The sequence below is a fragment of the Amblyomma mixtum genome, chromosome 8 (assembly GCF_055824585.1).
Source record: "Amblyomma mixtum isolate Tamu chromosome 8, ASM5582458v1, whole genome shotgun sequence".
Taxonomy (NCBI): domain Eukaryota; kingdom Metazoa; phylum Arthropoda; class Arachnida; order Ixodida; family Ixodidae; genus Amblyomma; species Amblyomma mixtum.
The window spans coordinates 137,159,487-137,182,412 of NC_143019.1; the positions used below are offsets into that span (position 1 = coordinate 137,159,487).

At 45.5% G+C, this 22,926-nt stretch overlaps 1 protein-coding gene across 25 annotated transcripts in view; it reads right to left on the bottom strand.

Annotated features, from left to right (window-relative positions):
• LOC149334583 (uncharacterized) overlaps positions 1–22,926 on the bottom strand; it is a 122,616-nt gene that overhangs the window by 52,278 nt on the left and 47,412 nt on the right. For 7 of the 25 annotated variants that reach the window (XR_016284764.1, XR_016284762.1, XR_016284756.1 and 4 more), the window contains one exon: positions 14,837–14,942. The exons of 14 other annotated variants lie outside the window; for them this stretch is intronic. The gene's annotated coding sequence lies outside the window, so the exon portion shown is untranslated. Of the gene's footprint in view, positions 1–11,724; positions 12,233–14,836; positions 14,943–22,926 lie in introns of all 25 variants that reach the window. 4 more of the 25 variants (XR_016284758.1, XR_016284757.1, XM_089555198.1 and 1 more) reach the window with 1 other exon arrangement.

Below are 22,926 nucleotides of genomic sequence, written 5' to 3' on the forward strand. Positions count from 1 at the left end.
GTGACGTGAAACATGACGTGACCATGACGTAACGCAGACTCCGTGATTTCTGGCGCCCAGCAGTGCGGCCTAGCAGCAGCCGAAAAGAAAGCTACCGCCGGCCGCACGTTGAAGGCATCTATCGGCTATTGCGGCCGTCGCTACAGTCGCTTCGCTTACGTTTGCACTGGCGTTTTGCCAGCGTTACGATGGATCTCATTCTCGAAGTCGTCAACGAAGTTCTCGCAAATAGACACCTTTAGCATACCGTGTACCAATTGTTAGAGCTAGCGGAATACCGGGAGCCCGCCTAGACGGTGAACAGGCACGGATTGGTCCCGATTAGAGATGCGAAGTGCTAAAAAAAACGAGAAAATTCCGGAAAAAAAAATTTTTTTTTTCCGTTTTTTCACGAGCAGTGGAAAAATTTGTCAAAATTTCCGCGGGGGAAAAAATGTACAGAAATAAAGTTTGCGCAACACACAGTGCCTAATGCGAAACCGAAACACCGAACGTGAAACCGAAATGCCGATCGACGGCTGAGCAATCGCCATCGTGACCACGTACTGTCAGCTCCGCCGTCGGCGAAGTTTCGTCGGTGGATACAGTTTCTCTTCTTTTGGTGCTTGTTTTATACTCTTTTGCCTTTTCTTCGCACCCCTGCGCAAAGTGTTGCGGAAATCCTCATTTATATCCGTGTTGGAGCGAATTCTGCAATGGTGCGGCCACTTTCCAACGTGTGGATGCACTTCACGGTCGGGGAGACCGTTGGCGGGAAACGGGGACCCGCAGTCTGTAAGTACTGCAACAGCAGCTATGCTTTTCCCAATGCCACTCGCCTTTCTGGGCACATTGCTCAGTGCGTGAAATTCCCAAGAGAGGAAGTGACACCACGAAGCCGCTCTCGCAGTCCTTCGTGTAGCAGTCGTAGTTCAAGCGAAGCTCATGGCGTAGTAAACAGCACAGCGAGCAGCGCAGCGTCAGCGAGTGGAAGGGTGACTCAGTTCGTCGACACGATGACACCTCAAGCGCAGAAGAACGCCGATAAAGCGCTGGCAAAGGCGATATACGAGGTCTGTAAGAAAAGTATCCGACTTTATTTTTTTTATGAACACCCCATGGATTTGAAACAAGCACGCTTGCACCAGCCTACCTTGAACCTTCGTGCGCATGCACAAATTTTTTCTCGCCTGCCGATAGCGTCAGTCACTGGCACGCAGCGTTTGAGTGAGGCAGTGCGCAGTGCTCTAGTCGGTTTTTTATTGCAAGGAAAATGGCGGAGCGACAGGAGCAGCACTACTGCATCAAATTTTGCCAGAAACAGGACGACAACCAAGTGGAAACCATTCGGAATATTCAGACGGCTTTCGGTGACAATGCTATGAGCAGCACACAAATTAAGCAGTGGTACAATTGGTTTAAAGACGGCCGCACATCGCTGCAGAGAGAACCACGCTCCGGTTGGCCATCAACATGCCGAAATGACCAGGTCATTGCCGAAGTGGACGCTGTGGTGACGCGGGACCATCGTGTGACTATCCGAGAAATTGTGGAAGAGGTGGACATCACCAATTTTTCTGAACATTCCATTACCACCGAAAATTTGGCCATGGAGAAAGATGCGGCGAAATTCGCGCCGAAGCTGCTCACGGTGGAGCAAAAGCAGCTTCGTGTTGAAGTCTCACAGGATATGCTGGATTCCAAAAACAGTGACCCCGACTTCATCAACACCATAATCGCTGGTGACGAGTCTTGGGTGTACAGGTACGACCCCGAAACCAAATCCCAGTCGTCACAATGGCAGCATTCCACGTCACCAAGAACAAAGAAGACCCTTAAAAGAGTAGAAAACTGAGCTAGTTGGTTCATAATTCTTGGTGGGTACAGCCGAAATAACAAGACGCAGACACAGAAAGGAACACGTAGAACGTAGACGAAGCTGACTGTCAACTACAATTTTATTGGAAAACCCGCGCTTTTTGTTTCCTTGTCAAAAAAGAATCTGGAAGTCGGAAGAAGTAACGTCTGAGATAAAAGAGTTCAAAACGACCGAAATGTACGGGTTCTCGATTGACATCAAAGAAATGTATTATTCAATTCCGCACAAGAAACTGATGACCACACTTAGAGAAACCATTGAAGAGCAGGGAGTCGTTTCTTTTCAAAACTCGGCCGGAGTGTCGGTGGAAGGGTTCCTAGAGCTGCTGCGCGCCTATCTTGGCTCTACGATCGTCGCTCATGAGGATTCCTTGTTCGTCCAAAAAAGAGGCGTCAGCATCGGCTCTAAGGTAGCACCACTACTCAGTGACCTGTACCTGGCCGCATGCGACAAGAGAATACAAGAATCTGTGAAAGAAAATCGCGTCACACGGATTTTTCGTTATGTGGATGATTTCTTGGTTCTGTGCAGAACAGAGGATTCAACGGACTTTGAGCGACTCAAGGATAGCGTACTGTAGACCTTTCGCAAAAACTTCCCAGAGTTGAAATTCACCCACGAGCTTCCAGCCAAGGATTCGCTGCAATTCCTGGACTTACGCCTTGAATTCCAACCCGGACACTTATGTTGGAGGTACGAGCCTAGGGCGAAGAAACATTTTCTCCCTTTTTCATCAAGCCATTCAAAGACCGTGAAAAGGGCAATATCGAGTGCTGCTCTCTTGTCACCTCTGAAGAAATCGTGTGAGCATCAGATGGAGACAAGTTTTCGGCGGCAGATTGATAGGCTAAAACATGCGGATTACCCCGTTCCGATGCTCAGCAGCGTAGCTGAAAGCTTGCTGCGGAAATTGAAAGGAGTGCAAGCAAGGAAAGGTGGACCTGAAGAAGGCAATGAAAGGGAGAAATTAGCAGTGGTTCCGTATGTTCATAGATTGACCCACAACCTCATGAAGATTGGCAAGAGGCACGGGGTCCGGGTTGTTTGCTCTGCACCGAACAAGGCAATGAGCATGTGTGCCCGAGTCAACAGGCAAAAGAAGCAGCAATGCCAGATCGCACACCGAACAAGATTCAGCGAGTGTGTCAAAGGTGTGGTTTATAATATCCCTCTGGCTTGTGGCAAACAATATATAGGGCAGACGGGAAGGTGCCTTAATGATAGGATAAGGGAACATGCAGCATCGCTATCAGGTGCCCCAAGCAGCAATCTAGCCCTGCATTGCAGAGATTGTAAAGAAAACAAAAAAAGAAAAAAAGTGCGCAAGTGTGAGCCCAAGTTGCATGAAGTTCAAGTCATGAAAAGGTTTGCAGACCAAGTGACACGTGAGATCCTTGAGGCATTGGAGATACGGGAAACAGGACAGCGGTGCGTTAGTACACCATCAATCTCTCTATCAAGAAAATAAATTTCATTCTTGAACGAACCCCACGGGAGATAAAAGCAAGATCTTTTTGACAAGGAAACAAAAAGCGCGGGTTTTCCAATAAAATTGTAGTTGACAGTCAGCTTCGTCTACGTTCTACGTGTTCCTTTCTGTGTCTGCGTCTTGTTATTTCGGCTGTACCCACCAAGAAAAGAAGACCCGTCTTGTGCGCAGCAATGTCAGAGTGATGCTGACTGCTTTCTTTGACTCCCTCTGTGTGGCACACCACGCGTACGCACCCCACAAAGTAAACATTGACCAAAAGAATACTACAGGGATGTCCTCCGTCGCCTGCGTGGTGCTGTGCGGCGCAAGTGGCCGAATTTGAGGTCAACAGGAAATTGGCGCATCCATCATGACAATGCTCCTGCACATTCCTCGCACTAAATTCACACTTTTTTCGCGAAAAACCAGACTGCTGTAGTTCAACAGACTCCTTACTCTCCTGATATGGCCTCCTGTAACTTCTGGCTGTTTCCCAAAAAGAGAGGTTATTGAAAGGAGCGCGAGTTCAGACAAGAGAGGACATTGTAGCTGCAACGACAGCTGAGCTAAACTCCTTTTCGAAAGGGGCATTTTCGGAATACTTCCAACAATGTCAGCACCACTGGGAGAAGTATGTGGAGTCCCAAGGAGACTACCTTGAAGGTGATTAGGTTTCCCACGCTCCACTTACACCAGTTTTTTTTCTTCGGCAAAAGGTCGGATACTTTTCTAACAGACCTCGTATGCTTCCAACTCTCCTTTCACCTTGGTTACAAATGACTATTGGGTGGCTGCATTTAAAGCACTTAGACCTTCTTATAAGCCCCCAAGCCGGCACAGCTTGGCTGGACCATTGCTCGACGCAGAATACGAGGCCGCTACCGTATCAGTGAAAAATTCCATTGAAAAGGCTTCATGCATCACGCTAATTGTCACTGACGGCTGGACAAACGTCGAAGGAGAATCGGTTACAAACTTTGTGCTGTGCTCACCATCGCCACTGTTTTTCAAGTCAATCAACACCGGCACAAACAGTCATACCGCGGCCTACCTGAAAGAAGAAATCTGTGCAGTTATGGAATCGGTCGGTAGCTCAAAGGTAAAGGCGCTGGTAACCGACAATGCCAGTAATATGAAAGCAGCATGGGCTCTCGTTATCGAGCGATTTCCTCACGTTACAGCGATTGGTTGCGCCGCACACTCTCTGAACCTGCTGATGAATGATCTACTTACACTTGGCACAATCCAAGATGTGCATAAGCAGGCGAAAGATATCATCAAATACGTTAAGAAAACTCACTTGGTGTTGGCCACATTCAAGGAAAGGCAGGCAACAAAGTACGGCAAAGGTGTGAGCTGCAGCCTGAAGCTTCCGAGCAAGACGAGATGGAGTGGTGTCTGTCTCTCCTTTGAAAGCCTTTTGCGAAACAAGGAGGTTTTGCAAGAAATTGCTATAATGGAGAACGTGAAGTTCGTCAAGGCTCTTAGGGTTGTCGTTCTGGACGAAGAAGAGTTCTGGGTTGCATTGAAAGCTTGCCATACTTTGCTAGAACCCATCGCAAAGGCTATCAAAGCCGTAGAAGTGACCAAGCCCTGTTGGCGGACGTCAAAAATTTGTTTCACAGTCTAGCAGAGGAGATTCACACGAATTTGCAGTGCTCTGTTCTTCTGCAGAATGAACGGGATCTCGCCGAAAAAGCCTTAAATACACGCAAGGCGTTTACAGTTCGTCCCATACACTGTGCAGCAAACCTTCTTGACCCAAAATACAAGGGGAAAAACTTGACTGACGAGGAAGTCTTGTCAGCGTTTGACTTGATCTCTGAGCACAGTAAGCACATGAACCTCGAAGTCGGAAAAGTGTACTACGACGTTGCAGAATACAGGACCAATGAAGGCATATGGTCAAGGTCCGGAATATGGGCCTCTGCTAACCACATGCGGCCTTCAACGTGGTGGGAGGGAATCTGCACCACTAAAACGGTGATGCCTCTGGCTCGAAACGTTTTACAGATTCCACCATCATCAGCTGCTTGTGAGCGAAACTGGTCTGACTTCGCCAACATTCATACTCTGCGTAGGAACAGGCTAAGTAATGACAAGGTGCAAAAGCTTGTTTTTGTGCACGCACATCTCAACATGATGAAAAAGGCTACAGATGAAGCCAGTGATACTGACAACGAATAAATTGTATAAGTTCACCTTGTCACCGCCTTGGTCAATGTATCCAAAGTTGAAGCAGTGACGAAGTAGCAGCCGCAGAAGAGGCATTCGAGTGTTTTTTACTATAAGTGCCATAACAGTTCCACAATGTCATGCCTATCTACAGAAAACAGACCGCGTTTGCTGGATGCTTCTATAATTCCTTCAATCTGTGATATCCTTGCACTTGTTTGTGAAAAGGCAGAAAGAATTTCTTTTCTGTTATTTGCATTATGAGAGTTATGGCTCTTGACATTGACAATAAACCGTTGTCATGCGCAAAATAAATTTAGTTTTTTTCCATTATTTCTAAATTTTCGGAAAAAAGATGAGAAAAAAACCGTTTTTTTTTCCCGATTGTTCAAAATTTCCTGGAATTTTGCATCTCTAGTCCCGATACTTCAGGCGCGCGCGTAGCTGCCGGGCACGTGGCGCCATCTGGCGACGTCAAGGAGATTTGCGCATGCATTGGCTGCGCCTCAGTGATTTGTGCCTTCTAGGGTCCTAGAGTTGAGAGAACCTTTGGTTCTAGCAACACTGCTTTGTCCTATGACGTCATCACGCTTGTACTTGCGAGTTTGGCCTGTGGCGGCGATACCTGTATTTTGGTTCTTGTTCTTTTCTACGTTACAAGAGCTTTGTTGTCAGTATGAGTGGCGTTTTTGTAATCAGGAGCTGGTATTCTGTCGATACAAGCCAACTTCAATTTCTCCTCAGTGTCCCTTTAAGGACCAGCGGTTATCTTACCTTCGCGTTACATGCCGTGCCCAAGCTTTCTTCGTCTTGATTTCGACTAGGATGTCATTAACCGGCGTTTGTTCCCTCACCCACTATGCCCACTTCCAGTCTTTTAACGTTACACCTGTCAGTTTTCTTTCCACACCTCTCTGCGTTGCCCTTAACTTAAGCAGAACCCTCTTCTATAGCCTCCACGTTTCTGCCCCATAGGTGAGTAGCGGTAAGATACAGCTGTTGTAAAGATTTCTCTTGAGTGATATTGGTAAGCTGCCATTCATGATCTGAAAGAATCTGCAACATGCGCTCCACCCCATTATGATCGTTCTAGTTATTTCCCTCTCATGATCCGGATCAGCTTTCACATCCTGCCCTGAATTGAGATATTCCCTTGCTACTTTCCGCCCCTCGCTACCAATTGTGAACTGCTGTTCCCTTGCTAGACTGTTCAACATTACTTTGATTTCGAACATGTTAATTTTTAGACGCACCGTTCTGCTCTGCCTGTCTAACTCAATGATCATGCTTTGCAGTTCATGTCCTGAGTGACTTAGAAAGGCAATCTATCAGCGAATCGCAAATTACTTAGGCATTCTCCATTAAATCTTATTCTCAACTGTTCCGAACCCAGGCCTCGCAATACCTCCTGTAAACAGGCGGTGAATAGCACTGCCGAGATCGTGTCTCACTGCACCTTCCTAATTGGAAATTTTTTGCTGACTTTATGGAGAACTATGGCAGCTGTGGAGTCACTATAGATATCTTCCAATATTTGCACATAACAATCTTCTACACCCCGTTTCCGCAATGCCTGCATGACGGCTGACGTCTTCTACACCCCGTTTCCGCAATGCCTGCATGACGGCTGACGTTTCTACTCGGTGAAATGCTTTTTCATAATCAATGAAAGCTACATGTGAGGGTCGGTTACATTCTGCGCATTTCTATATCACCTGATTGATAGGGTTAATATGGTTTGTTTTCGAGTACCGTTTTCGAAAACCTGCCTGATCATTTGGTTGATTGAAGTCTGAAGTAGCCCTGAATCTTTCAATTCAATTCAATTCACTTTATTCACCAGATATCTTTGGATTGTTTCGTGGATAAAAGCTACTAACGCAGCTTGACGAAGTCCAGGAAACCAATACAAGGCAAAGCGCGCAGCCTGTGACAATTAGTTATAAGCCATCAGTAACTATAAGTGATATTATAACAATAAATGGTAAAAACACGAAGCATAGAAGAGAGGCAGTATAAAAATGTCATGAAACTCCTAGCTGTACATAGAGAGAAATAAAACAAAACGTAAGAACAAAGAGACAACTGAAGATGGCAGATATTCAGTCAACGAAGCAAACACAAGTAGCACACTGAGCTAAACAACACAGCAAATAATAATAAGAATGGTATTAATAGTACACAAGTATTTACAACGTTACAAAGTAGTTCCGTAGTTCCTTTCTTTTATAGCCAGTGGTGTTTTGAAATGCGTTTAAAGTACATGGAAGGTTATGAGCTAAAGACTGTAATTTAAAGTTAGTACGAAAAAATGGCACGACCCATACATCCTGATTTCGTGTGTGCATTAAAGCCTGGGGTAATTCTAAGCAGGCCAATGTTGATAAATGATTTTTGACATGGGTAGCGCAAACATACTTGAGTTGAAGTCGAAACTGGTATAGGTCACCTACGCGGATGATGGAATGTGCTTGGAAGGCGTTGTTTATTGCACTCGATTTTTCGAGATTTGCAACATGACGCAGAATTCTCTTTTCTATTATGAACAATTTGTTCATGTTAGTCTTTGTAGTTGTTGCCCATACTAAACTGCCGTAATTTAAATGTGATTGGAACAATGCATAATAAATTCTGATTTCACATTTTAGAGGCAAAGTGTCACGGCATCGCGACAACGCACCTGCAACCGAGGAAAGTTTTTTGCTAAGATGTTCAATATGGTCATCCCAAGGCAAGTGAGATGAAAAATACACTCCTAATGTTTTGTGTTTGCTGACAATATCAATAACCTGTCCTTCAAATTTTAGTATGCCACTGCGTTGTAGATCCTTATTCTTAGCACGAAAAATTATTGCTTTGGTTTTTTCTGTATTTAATTGAAGTCGATTTAAGCGACACCAGGTTGATAATTTTTCTAAAGCAACATAACACTTCTCTATGAGACACTCAACCTCAGGGCCAGAGACAAGCAGAGTAGTGTCATCGGCATATATAATAAACTGAGTGATGTTGTCTATGTTAACAACATCATTAATGAATACATTAAACAGTAGGGGCCCCAGTACACTACCCTGTGGTACTCTAAGGCGGATTGGTAGAAAGTCAGAAATTTCATTATGTATACATATAGACGGAGTTCTGCTGCAAGATAGCTTTCAATTATTGATAATGGCTTCCCACGGATGCCGCATGAATATAGTTTGATTAGAATATTATGATCTAAGCAATCAAATGCTTTGCTGAAATCAAGAAACACGGCAAGCGTAAAGACATTTTTCTCTATATTCTGCAAAATGTTTTCTTTTAGTGTTAGCAATGCACTCTCAGTAGACCTTTCGGTTCTGAAGCCAAATTGAGATTTTGTTAGAACATTGTTTTTACCGAAAAACTTTATTATTCGCGAAAAAAATAACTTTTCTAATCCTTTTGAAAGAACTGGAAGTACAGAAATGGGCCTGTAGTTTGAAGCGACGTTGCGGTCACCTCCTTTATGAATGAGTGATACCCTGGCTCTTTTCATGGCAAGGGGAAAAGTACCTGACTCGATTACCAAATTAAAAATGTGCGTAAGCGCAAGGGACAGTAAGCCTATAACGTGCTTTATTGGTTTTGTTTGTAAATTGTCAATATCCAAAGCCTTACTGTTCCTTAAGCTCATGAATGTACTGCAAACTTCTGTTTCATCAGTCGGTTGTAGAAATGCACTATTCGCAGCTTGTGTAAGGCTGATCTCGTTAACGTCTGTACTGGCTCCATTCAAGCAAGAAGTGATGCTGTTCGCAAAGTGGTTATTGAAGTAATCCGCAAGAGCTTTACGTGTTATTTCATGATCATTTATGTTTACTGCATTGGGCACGGTGCTGCCCTTATGATGGCCCAAGACATCATTTATCATTCTCTATAGTCGGGTACAACTTAAAAAGGCAGCGGCTTTTCCCCGTCAAAAACCCCCCTGCCAGCCAATGGCGTCGGCCGATTCTCATGACCCTGCTAGGGTGACAATGCAGGGAGAGAGGGGTCCAGCTGGGACTATGGATGGAGGGGACTATCCCCTTTCATCTGCCACTCCCTGCATTGTCACGCTAGTAGGACAATGAGCAACAGGAGACGCCATTGGCTGGCAGGGGGTTCTTTGACGGGGAAAAGCCGCTGCCTTCTTAAGTTGTATGGGACTATAGGCAATATTAGGGTGCTGGCGGGCAACATTGTCAAACTGTCGTTCATAGTACGCCCTCTTAGCCCTACGGAGCTCAGAGTTTAGTTTATTCCTCAGTTGTTTGAAGAATTTTAGTGTCTTTTCCGAGCGCGTGCGCAAAAATAAGTGGTAATGTCGATTTTTACTTTTTATCATGTGTATATGTTCACGCGTAATCCACGGCTTTCTTATCTTTCTTGAGCGCGTTACTGTTTCAAAAGGAAAATGCTTCTTGTAGATATCTAAAAACTGCTGAATAAAAGCATCATACGCGTCGTCTGCACTTTTTAGGCTCATAACAGATGACCAATCGTGCTTAAAAATGTCACGTTTGAAGGTTTCCAATGTGCTTTCAGAAATACGCTGCACTAAGAAAGGCTCTTTTTATTACTCCGTTTAAGTGCTTCCCCTAGGTAGGTAAAAAAAATAGGACAATGGTCGCTCACATCAGACGCTAACGTGCCGGCACTGTCAACATCGGTTTCAACATTAGTAATAAAAAAGTCTAATGCAGTAGAGGTGGTACATGTTACTTTAGTTGGCGTGTTGATCAAATTGAGGTATTTGATCAAATTGATCAAATACTCTAATAACTCTTCAAAAAAACTCATAAATTGCAAAAAGTTACCAGTAGGGGAAGATACAGAACACATAATATTTCATCTCTGCTTCGCACCGTCAGAACTTCATAATCTTCTGTTATCATGCTGAAATCTGTCAGAATACCACATTGTTTATGGGCAGCAATGTAGAGAGCGACGCCACCACCACGCCTATTGGTACGATTTAGGAAGAAATTTTCGTATTTAGGCACTTCCAACATTTTGCAACCATCTTGGTACCAGATCTCGGACAACATTACGACGGTGAACTTGAAAGAAAACTGGCTCCGAAACAGAGCTATGTCGTCCTCTTTGTTGCCAGCCGAGCGAGCGTTAATATGAAGTGCTGAATCAGAGGACAGATTTTTTAGATGGATTGCGCGAGCCAAAGCAAACTCGTGATAGTCCATTGTTCCAGCTAAAGTAGCAGCCAAAAAGGACAAGCAGTCTTAGACTGTTGTTTGTGACGTACTTGCTGTGTCATCGGCTGGCACTGCCAAAATCTTGCTGAAATCGGCTTCACATATTATCGGTACGATCAGAGATTTTTCAGTGCGCCTCATGAAGATCTTCCCGATCTGTGGTCACGCGGATTTCCAATTTTGCTCATACTTTTTCTTGGTAGCCATGGAAAGTAGTTTCTTTTGTGTGGGGCAGAGATGCTCATTAACATACACAGGGACTGGGTCGTTAAGTTCGATGTCATCGTTGGTCAGGCGCATTTTCTTAGCCTTCCTGAGTACAGTGTCACGCTTCGCCGGAGACCGAAACTGCACAACAATGTTGGGCGTGCCCGAATTCTTTGTCGGTACACGATGACATGCCTCGAGGTCCGATTCCAGGATAGGTTCGCTTATTGCCGTACCAATTTTTGAAAGCAAATCAGCAGTAGACTCATTTTCATGTTTGAGAACTCCTCTAATTTCAAGATTGTTTCGCCTAAAATACTGGTCAGAGTGAACAAGCCCACTTTCAACGTCCAGAATTCTGGTTTCCAGATCTTCGTGCTTCTTCTGGAGCACTTGATGTTCACTTGCAAGCTCTTTGGCTTTCGCAGTTCCACCATCTGCCTTATTTGACAGCTCTTTGATGTCACCATGAGCAAATTCAATGCTTTCCCGCAAGGTAGCCTGTTCAGTCTTAATCTCACGTAATTCATTTCTTATTTCCCGTTCTATGGACTCACGAAAAGTTTTCAGTTCGAGTTTCATTTCAGCTTTCAACTTTGCCAGCTCAGCTTTCATTTCTTCTCTAACTTTGGCTAAGTCCTTCGACATCCTAAATTGTGGGAGCTTTGATGATAGGGAAACGAACACACGCGAAAAAGCAGAAAAATGAAACACTGGACGTCACCAATACGCTGCAGCGAACTTGGCAGACCCGACTACAAAACTAGAAATGCTAGTGCAGTTTGTTCACTAACCTGCAGTAACAGCAGAAAGATACGGGCGTTGTGCACGCTGGCTTGTCGCCTCTGCCTAGTGGTGCCGAAGGGTTTCCAATGCTTGTTTTATAGAAGCAACGAAGTCACGTAATGGCGATGCAACAGGTCACGGCAGAGCTGACGTTGACGGCTACCGGAACACCAGGGTGGTCAGCTTGCTTCTAGCGTTCGTTGGCACGCACGCTTCAAGCTTGATAGTCGGCGGCGCTTAGTGCGGCTGCGTTGCGAGTGGCCTGCAGTAACAGCAGAAAGATACGAGCGATATGCACGCTGGCTTGTCGCCTCTGCCTACTGGTGCCGAAGGGTTTCCAATGCTTGTTTTATAGAAGAAACGAAGTCACGTGATGGCGATGCAGCAGGTCACAGCAGAGCCGACGTTGACGGCTACCGGAACACCAGGGTGGTCAGCTTGCTTCTAGCGTTCGTTGGCACGCACGCTTCAAACTTGATAGTCGGCGGCGCTTAGTGCGGCTGCGTTGCGAGTGGCCTGCAGTAACAGCAGAAAGATACGAGCGATATGCACGTTGGCTTGTCGCCGCTGCCTAGTGGTGCCGACGGGTTTCCAATGCTTGTTTTATAGAAGCAACGAAGTCACGTGATGGCGATGCAGCAGGGGCCCGATTCTCGATATTCACATTCGCCTGTCGGCGCCATATTGCCTCTCTGAATGGCTGTCAGAAGTGTCAATCGCCGTCAATGGGCGTGTCAATCAGGGTCGGTTACACGAGCACTTTTCGCGGTGACGTCAATTTGACGTGGCATTGAAAATGCATTTTCGTAGCGCTATTCTTGGTGCCCGGCTGGTACATATATGTGATTGTGAAGGGAAAAGAAGCTACAAGTGGTCCGCGCGAGAGCACTTGCGCTCGACTTGCCAATTTGGAGAAAATAGCTGCACACCGGAAATGGCAACTTCCTAAAATCTGATTGGTTGGAACAATATCACGTAATTCACGTGATAGGCACACATGTTGGAATGATGTCAGAATGACGTTTCATCACGTTTACGTTGTGCCGCCATTGCAAAAAATGGCTGAAATTCGCCGCCATCCTTTCGCCCGGCGAAAGGTACCCGCATCATGCAAATGAGTTAGTGAAATGTTGATTTATACGGCGTTAGGTAGCCGCACTTTAACGGGTACTTATTTCAAGACAAAACTAAGCTCACAAAAGTCTTGTTTTGATTGCACAATGTAATGGTATGGCGTTAAAAGAGCACATCTGAAATAAGCAACCCTTGAGAGCGTTAATAGTGAACGCTTAAGCGTACAGCCGCATGGGGGCGCTAATTGCACTCCCGTTGCAAACCCTTCGCTCGCAGTGAGAAATCATCCGTCCGTGTGGTTAGTGAAGCGCGAAAATTGCTCGAATGGCGGTGCCGGCGCTGCGATTTGCTGCTCCTTGCATTCATTCGTCGCTTGTTAAACCCTAGAAGTGGGAAAGGTGAGCGACTTTCGAGGTCACCGCGATGCTTTCGAGTTGTCTCTGACTAGACAGCTCGTCTGTGCAATCACCTGACGAGGCATATGGTGTGGTGGCTATGCAAGGATGCATTGCGGCGAGAAGCAGTGCCGAACTGTCGAGCTCTGAGGGGCGATCGCCAGCTGTGAAACGTCGCAGAACGGATGGGCTTTGCGCGCGTGATGAGCGGATGACACGACAGGTGTTCGCGCGGCCGAGCAACAAACTCCAGGAATGTGTCGGGCTTCTCGACGAGACATCCGTGTTTGTGTGTAGCGTCATTCTCATTCCTTTTGCATGCATGCTGCGAATCCGAAATTTTTATTCGGCATTTCGCGTTGCTTTTTTCATCATACTGTTTTCAGTTTTTGCACACGGCTCAAGTTGAGAAAACAAATTCTGGCATGCTAGTACGTTGTTCCATTTCTTTGTTTTTGGTGTTGATGAATGTGAAAGGCAGCATAGGTGAAATCAGCTGGAAGGCGTCGTTTCCTTAAGTGTGAAAAAAAAATGCGTGAAACTCTAAAAGAATACTATACACTGGCTTAAGCATTATTAGTGAAGCACACAAAAGTGATTTTGCTATCCAAGGTAAAATTTTCATAACAGCGTTACATCATCAGTTACACAGCAGCCACGTGGAAATGACCGTAGCAGGGTGAAAAAAATCATTTCTCTTAGGGCGCGCGAAAAACAAACATGTATGACTCTTGTACATTTTATTTACAGGTGTGTTGTTCCTGCTGGTGAAGGTTCCAGCTCACACGAAGTCTGTGCGGGATCCATCTATGACCCGTTTGTGTGCAATCTCTCTTCATGTGCTGCCCGCATGGAAATCGTCAAACTGGTGAGCACGCGCTTAGTGTGCGTGTAGTGGCAAGCATTAAGGAATAAGATGTTTGCCTTTAGTAAGATTGCGTACGGCTAATGATATCTGATTGCATTTATATATAGTTTGTTCAGCAAGCAAGAACAGTGTAAATAGAACCACGTATGAAAATAATGTAAATTAATCATGTCTGTACTTTTCAAGTGACAGCGGAGATAGGTTTGCGTGACACGCAGTGTTGTTCTGTGGTTTTGAATTTCTCTCAGTGACCACAATGTCAAGGTAGCCCCATTTCGATTGGTGCAAAATGCGAAAGCATGCATATACTAAAAAACTCAAGGTAGTCATAAACAGTTAAACTTGTGCCCTTCCTTGCAGTGCATTCTGTAGCGGTTTTCTTGAGTATAAAAAGACTGTAGTAATTACTTCTGTGCATCAGTTTGGGAAATCTGCCATCAAGTACCTTTAGCTATATAGAAACAGTTTGTTTTGAATACATAAAACTACGCAGGAGACAGGACACAGAAAAGATGCAGACAGGACGAGCGTAGTCCTGTGTCCTGTCTCCTGTGTAGTTTTATGTATTCAGAATGTCTTACCAACTAGCCTCTCATCACACACTTCTAGAGTTTGTTTTGATACTAATGATTGGTTTTGCAGTGAGCGTATTTTACATTTTTACGTAAAACTAGACTATTTTTTAACACAATGTCTAGCTCGTTGGGAGATTTCAGTGCACAGCATTGATTAGTGTGCAAGTAATGGTGTGCATCTTATGCAGATGTGGCAGACCACCCTCACCATGGGGTCTCATGTGCTCTGGAGCCAGGATACCAGATTGATGTTTGGTCACCTCCCAGCTGGTCTGGTTACCCAGCTGGGTGGCCATACCGGGCTCCTGAGGTGTCTGCAAAGGCCATGGTGCAGCATGGTCAAGAGTTCTCTGTGAAGGTCACCACAGCTTGCATTGTGCAACCCAACATATTCATCCACACTCAGCTGCAGGACCATGACACCACTGGCAAGTGGTGGTAATAGCAGGAGCACCAACATCTACAACAAGGAGGAGGACACAGCACCATTTGGATTCTGCCTGACAGACCGGAAGTGCATGATCAGCATCTGCGTGCGGGAATTGCACTCACTGCCACGGTTTTCACGTGTAGCTATGCCACAAGTAATCAGTGTACATTTGCTCTGCTTCAAGTTTGATGGCATACTGCTAGGAAGCCGGTGAAGTCTTCATCACTTTGGTGTTCCTCATTAAACTGGACCATATTGGTGGTATCCATGACAGTAGAAATTAGTTTTGTCTGGTGCTGCAGTTTTTTGTGAGTCAAGAAGTGTCCCAAGTGTTTTCAGTCTGCCGTCTGCCAACTTGCTGAGTGCATGCTTCAACACATGCTTTGGTGATTGTGAAGAAGTGCTGTTCCTTCGTGTGGTGCCTCCCTATGTGTTCTGCTTGCACACAATGCACATTTTATTTGGTGCTTAAGTTCAGTGAAAGACAGGAGGGCACCAAAATGTTTTCCTTCTAGCACCAGGGTGTTCACTGCACATGCTTTCACCGGTGCTTTTCTGTTTGCTTTGGTGTTTGTTGAGAGCCAGCAGTCCACAACATCCTCAACATACAGCATGGTCGCTTTGTCTCTAGTCATTTGCAACATCTGTTCTTCAGGGTGCAACATGCCTTGTGTGGCATTGTTTGTGTGATAAGATTGCAACATGCTTTGCCTCATGGCATCTGGTTGCCTCTGTGTGCTTGCTTTCGACTGCCTCTTTCACATGCTGCTTGTAGTTATACAGCAGTGAGCTATTTTCCTGAAGGAAAAGTCACGTAATTGTTTCATGGTCATTTTCCCAGTAAAATGCAAGGTCTGGCCAGCGTTTTCACACATGTACCCATTCCCATCTTCTAGTTGAAATTTTTACCCGTGGCGAAAACCTACAAATTGTACATTAATTCAGTTGAAGGTAAATGGAGGTATAAATTATGCAGCTGGACGTAATTTATGTTTCAATAATAAAGCTCCAAATGGCATTTTGTAGCTGGAAGGGCATGATCCGGTTCAATAATTCAACTGGAAATGGATCATAATAGTAGTAGTAGTAGTAGTAAACTTTATTGATCTTTCTGGGTTACTCAGGCGGTCTTCCCAGGTCCGGTATCTTTTCCTCTTTCAAGGATTTGTGGTCTGGGTTCTTTGTCTATGCTGAGCCATCAACCTTGAATGCATGGATTGGAAGATCACTGCCTACCTGTCCTCCCAGTGAAACTCTGTTAGATCCCAATTTCATTGCCTTGTCCTCTTGCATTTTGCTTCATGCAAATTGCGGATGCTGTTTGGTCATTTTATGAAAAATCCTAGACAACCTGTTTACCCTCTGAACCCTTAGTGTGACTAGACCATACCAGTGTACGTGCTGCCATTTTTCTGTTTAGCAAAGGCTACTTCAGTTTGCAAGCTAGGCAACAATAATGTGCATGTACTCCACTGTCAAACGTTTATGAAAGACTGGTTTGTCCCGAAAAATTCTTATCTTTGTAGACGAGACATATTCGTCAATATGTAACGTTGCACTAGGTAATGATTCGCAGTTAGGCTGCATGATGAATTTAGTATGCATGAAGGTCAGTGATGAAAATAAATTATTTTGCCTATAATGGCTTCCACAAACTTTTCACTGTGCATGTAAAAGACACCTCACTTTTTTTAAGCAAATTGCAACACCTAAGAGGCATTTCAACTTGTCTCGCTCCCCAAAAATGTAGGGGCACACTTGAGCTCAGCATTCATGGGTATCACACGACAGTGTTTATGGCTCCCTTCAGCGGTTTCTCTTCACACACACAGTCACTGTTCTTCATTCGTGTTCACACATTTATCACAGTTGCCTCAACGCAGGTTTCCAATTCTTGCCTTTGACCTCTTCCACACTGCAGTTCACCTACGTAATGTTACTGTTGTTAGTTTCTCACTAATTGCCACATCTCTAGTTCACTGCAGTAATTACATTGCTAGGCTTCAAATTAAGCCAACAGCACCCACACATCACTCCCCCCCCCCCCCTTTGTACCTCAGCAAAGTCAATGTGCCTACATGGCCTAGTTGGTAGCGTGCCTGGCTGGCGATCTAGGGGGCATGGGTTTCAATGCAGAAAGAAATTTATTAATTTTCTGTACGTAAGGTCTATTATTTTATTACATGAAGTAGTTTCAGACATGTGCTGACGTTTGATTCAGATTACAAATCCTCTTTTCAGTGACTTTCACTGCGGACATCCACGTGTGAAGCTTGTTTCTTGACACAATGCCGACTGGATAACACTGGGCTTTCTGCTGAATCGCAGCCTCTCTCCTTGACAGTGGTGTGTGCAGGCTTTCCGTACCTTTCTTTTCTGGTTGCACATGGCACTCAATACAATTTTTCAGGGGGCTTAAATTTTATGCACAGGCACTTGCAGTGACTCCAATTTCATCAACATTTTGCGACCTGTTCTATTATTATATTGGTGATGAATAGCTTCTGTTCATTAATTTAACACACTCCTGGTGGAAACTCTGAGTCAGACTTGCTTAACATTTTTCAAGCTGCCTTAATTATGCTCAAAAAAACAATTTACCCTCCATGTGCACACACCACTAGGCATTTTAAGTGTTCTATTTTTTTTTCATGCAGTGGAGTGTAATACATACATAGAGGGGAGAAATCTCTAACCTGTCACTTATGCTCGAGCACCAGAGCAGATTTCAAACGCACATATCAGGCTTGCCCAAACAAACCGAACCCTCCTATGGAATCACAGGAGCGATGGGAGGCTGCTCTGCGCAGCTCACAGGCAGAGAGAGAAAGGAATTTTAATGAGGGAAAGGTGGAAAGGTCGGCCGGTGGTAACATGGCCCTGGCCTGCTACTCCACACAGGGGAAAGGGAAGAGGAGGAAAAGGAAAGTGCGAATGAAGGCTGATGATGGCATAATACAATGAGCTTCTCGGGTGATGTCTACACACACACACACCACACACACCACACTGGCTGGCACTCGCATCGCGGTGAGTAGACGCACATAAAACTCATAAAACTGGTGTCAGCAATACAAACACCGACACATGTCATTAACCATGTAGGTTGTGCACAGGCGGTCACAGACGAGTATCCAGGCCAGTTTCACACAAAAAGTTGAGCAGGGCCTTTGTCACACGGCACCAATCAGAACGTCTCGTCCTGGCGCCCAGAAGAGTTTCCTCAGAGAGAGGGCGAGAGTCCAGTCGTTTCACGGTCGCCTCCAATGTTGCTCTTTCAGCAGTATAGTTCGGGCACTCGCAAAGAAGGTGTCCAATAGTCTCTGGAGTGTGGCACTGTGCCCAATTTGGGTTACTTTCGATGCCGATCTTGTGAAGATAGTGTTTGGTGTAGAGATACAGCTTTGCATCATGGCCTGGGCCTTGAAGGTCACCGCAGCCAAACAGTGCCTGGTCACCTAGAGTGGCCTGAGGGCCGTCGCCGACCTGCTCAATACCCCTTCACCCACCCTCACCTGATCCACTGAAGTGGTACTAATAAAGTTATTACCAACCAAGGGCTGTAATAGCCTTCCTGCTAATGCACTTCACCACCGTAATTTTGAACTGCTTCTTTGAACAAATAATCTCTGATCTGTACACAAGCACTGTTCTCAGTACAGGTAGGCCATTTGTTATTGGAATGTGGTCATCTACTGTTGCAGAGCAACTTCGATTAGTCCTCAGTGTCCTTTCAGACATTTGCCGACATTTCAGCACCTACATCTGGTATGGTGCCCTTCACTGAACTGTAGATGTCATATTTTGAGTGTACATAGAGGGTTGTCTACTTTAGTTCACAGTAAAGGAAAGTACTTTGAGAGTGAACGCATTTCATTGAGCATTACTCTCCTGCAGTGCACAATAGTGGCATCACAGGGTCTTTATTGCATCAGTGTATGGTGTAAATGTTGCCTAACGGCATTGTGATCCACTGCTCAAAAAGAACCAACAATGGCCCTGATATGTATGTGGTCAGGAGTGTGCACAGTGGGAAAGTCATGCTCTTGCACATCAGGCTAGAAACATTACTGAGGCATCTTGTAGATTGCTCGTGGAGTGCACAGGGCTTGCCAAAACGAATCCACATCATCCAGTGTTATCATGCTGCATTAATGGACCTTTTGCCAGAATACCACTGCTTGTCTGTGATGCTGCCTCCCTCAAATACTGTGGGCCATGTTAGCCTTGCATTTCTTGCCTTCTTTGTGTGTTATCTTGCTGCTGTGCATGCTTGTGCTTTTCTTGTTGTGTTGGTGTTCTTCCTTCCTAACTCACCGTTGTTTTTATTCTCCTTCAGCTCTTTGACCTCACCCTGAGACATGTTCAGGCTCGATATGACATGTGCACTAGATAATACACGTGTATGTGCATGCTATGATAATAACTTGCATGCCCGTTAAAGATTCGCGCAAAGAAAAAGCAAACAAAAACGAGTGGCATTGCGATCGGCAAAAAGTTCTGATCTTTAATTTGATAAACGTGATATTTATAAGAAAAAATGTATATGCAAGAGCCGTCTATATAGAATGCCCAAAAATCACAGCTGAGTAACAAAACGATTTTCGACATTAAAAAACCTAGCGCTACCTTAGCTTCGCGGCTTCGGGAAGCCCAGCCGTTTGTTCGCTTATTTTTTTTCTTTTTTAAATCTAGCCTACATCTACATCTTCTTTCTCGTCTCCTGCTTCTTCACTCTGTAAACGTGTAGCAAATTGTTCACGTGTACTGCTTATTTGCGGTAAAACAGAAATTCCGCATTACTCAGATCGTTTCTTCTCTCCAAATGCGCCACGCGTAAATTTGTGACCAAGTTCAATTCTAGTAAAGCAAAAAGCGATTTATTTGTTTTTTTCTAGGGCGAGCATCCTGTGGGTGAGGCATTGTATCGCGACGATGTTCGTCTCTGTGTTTGCCGAAAGCGGGAGCTGAAATTGTATTTCATATCTTCTGAGGCTGCGAATAGCGCTCTCAACACTCTACGCAGCAATGATTTAAAAAACTAGGAGCGATTAAACTTCGGTATGGGCTGCCGATTGCATCTACAAATTTTGCAGTGAACTGCGGCTGGCTCAAGGTAGTAACATCGTGTCATATTTTATGAGTATATTGTGACGGACTAGAAAACGGCGAAGCGGGCAGTGGCATGGGCAGGAGCGCTAGTGCTAGGCTCGCAGACATTAAATCATATCATCGCCATCGGTCATGCAGTCCTTTCTTCATCGCTTGCCGTCACGTAACATTTGGTGGAGGTGCTGGGTCCCGGAGCTTAGGAGCCTGCTGTACACCGAGGTCTTCTGTGGAGAGCTCACGGCTTCGCACCTTCCGGCGCTTCCCCAGCCTGCCAGGTATGCCCCGACGCCGCCGCTCTTCACCGCCCCGCCCCAAGCCCCGACCAGAAGACACGGCGACAAGACGACACAACGACCGCCGCAACTGCCCTGTGGCCCCACTCACCGCCCACATGAGAACCTAGAAGACCCTACGACCTACGACCCCACTGAACCGAGACCGTCGCCACTGACCAGAGAACCCATTGACCACCGACACTCACACGAGAAACAAGTACCCCAGCCCCTGCCGTTAGGTGTGTCCACGGGCCTCGACGTTGACTTCCAGAAACCGGTGGCTCCTCAGTCTTCGTGGACCTGGCTTCACCCGCTCATCATCTCTTTCATCGTGACGGCAAGCCCTTCATCTTCTCTTCTCTGTTCATATGTTCTGCCACGCCCATCGTCACGTCCTGCTTGTCATCGTCTGTGGCATCTTCTAGTTCGCGCGATCGGGACCATCGCTTCGTGGCCCCGGGTCATGTGACGGACTAGAAAACGACGAAGCGGGCAGTGGCATGGGCAGGAGCGCTCGTGCTAGGCTCGCAGACCTTAAATCATATCATCGCCATCGGTCATGCAGTCCTTTCTTCATCGCTTGCCGTCACGTAACGTTTAAGCTGCAGACAAGACAGTGTAATGACCGATGTTTCTTTTGACCGCCTTTTTTTTCTGTGCCTTGCAATCCCAGACGATGGAGTTGAAAAATATCATCGGTTTGAAGTTGGCCGCATTTTCAGTTGCTCGAAAGTATTTACACGCCAAAAAAACAGAAGTATTCTGTATCTAATTGTCAAAAATAGTGGGTAGAACCGCTAAATAAACTGAAAGAAAGCGCATAGCACTAGAGCGGCTGATAAGCCACATGTACATGAATGTGAGGGCAGCGCAGCATATCAACTTTCTGGTGTACCACACTCATGTAAAGAGGGAAAATGCGCCAGCAAAATGCAATAATCGCTCAGGCAGTGGGCAGATCGACAAGTGCAAGTCCAATGCAAGCCACTGCTGACGTCAGTAGCAACAAGTTTCGGTAGAGAGCCTAGATGTGTGCCTCCCCCTCGCTTTGCTGCGCATCGAGGAGCCCTGGCTTTCACGGCTCCCCTCCTCCTCCCTGAGCGTCTACAGAATAACCCCTCAGAGGGATAACAAAGCTTGCAGAACAGGCTCAAGATGTGAGCGGCTGCCCTCCCCCGCCACGTGTTATGGACAAGAGGTCACTGTTCTCACTTGACTTGTGCGGTACATGCAAGCATGGCGTGTCCCCTCCGCGTGATACACTAGGAAATACGATGCGCTGCTGTGGTATTCATGTAAACGTGGAGCCCTCGTTAGCTTGCCTTCGTTGTCGCCCACCTAAATCTCTTAAAGCTACAGCAGTGCTAACGCTCCTTGATCTCCTTATTTCGGAAAAGCTTGCAAACTTTGCTTCGCGGATTGAGAACGGAGATCATTCATTTTTATTTTTGTTTATGTAACACATCCTTTTTTCCGCTCCTAAACTGCTCTCAGGGCCGTAAGCAGCGTCACTCTACCTTGCACGCATCAATTAATGAATTTGGTTGCCTACGCTTGTTTGTGGTAAAACTATATACCCGCTTCGATCACACCGCATTAATTACAGTAGTAGCGAAACACTGAGCTTGCATGAAGAAGAACAAAGAAGGAACATAGTGATCCGCAGCTTGCTAGCAGACGCTAAAGATCGTTTCTGTGTTTTTTTTCATGAGCCCTGTCGGATTAACATTCAAAGCAAACAGTTTCTTCGCCCCCTACACAAAATACCATGGTGAAAAAAGAATCCGCTTTTCAAAACTGTTGCCTTGGGGAATGAATCTGACCATTGCTTCTTTTTTGACCACTTGGCTTGCTTACACCGCTGTTTTCAGTAAGGTCACATCAGCGTTTTACGCTGATGTAGTTCATGAAACAAGGCAACTAACTGCAAATAACCAAACATGCTCGGTTATCAAAAAGATTGTTTGACGACAATCGTCATTGAAAAAAGCAGGGAGATCACTGGATGCCTCATGTCGAATGCAGCGAATGCAGCGAAAATATCGCACAATTAGGACCATCATTTTAGGTGTAAAGAGGTGGGACTGGTAATCTGGGGATAAAAGCAGGAAAGAAGGGCCATCGTTGGCGGTCTAGTGAAGTGGCATCGCCGGCTACAGTGGACAAGTAGGGCCAGAATTGCAGGCGTAATGAAGCGACATTGCCAATATGAGAGCCACAGCGCACAAGTAGGGCCATCGTTGGAGGTGCAATGAATTCATGGTGGAAAAAACAGCGCAAACTAAGACAAAAAACAAAGAAAAGAGGGGAGACACTACAAGCGCTGAGTGATCCTTCAGTGGCCTTGTCAGATTTGGAATTTATGTACTTAAATAACCGGGTGAACACGCGCGATGCTCGTGTTTAGATCATCTTGCATGCCTTGCACATAATCTGTTATGACGTACGCAGTCGTGGGTGGTTTTTGTGTATATATTCGGT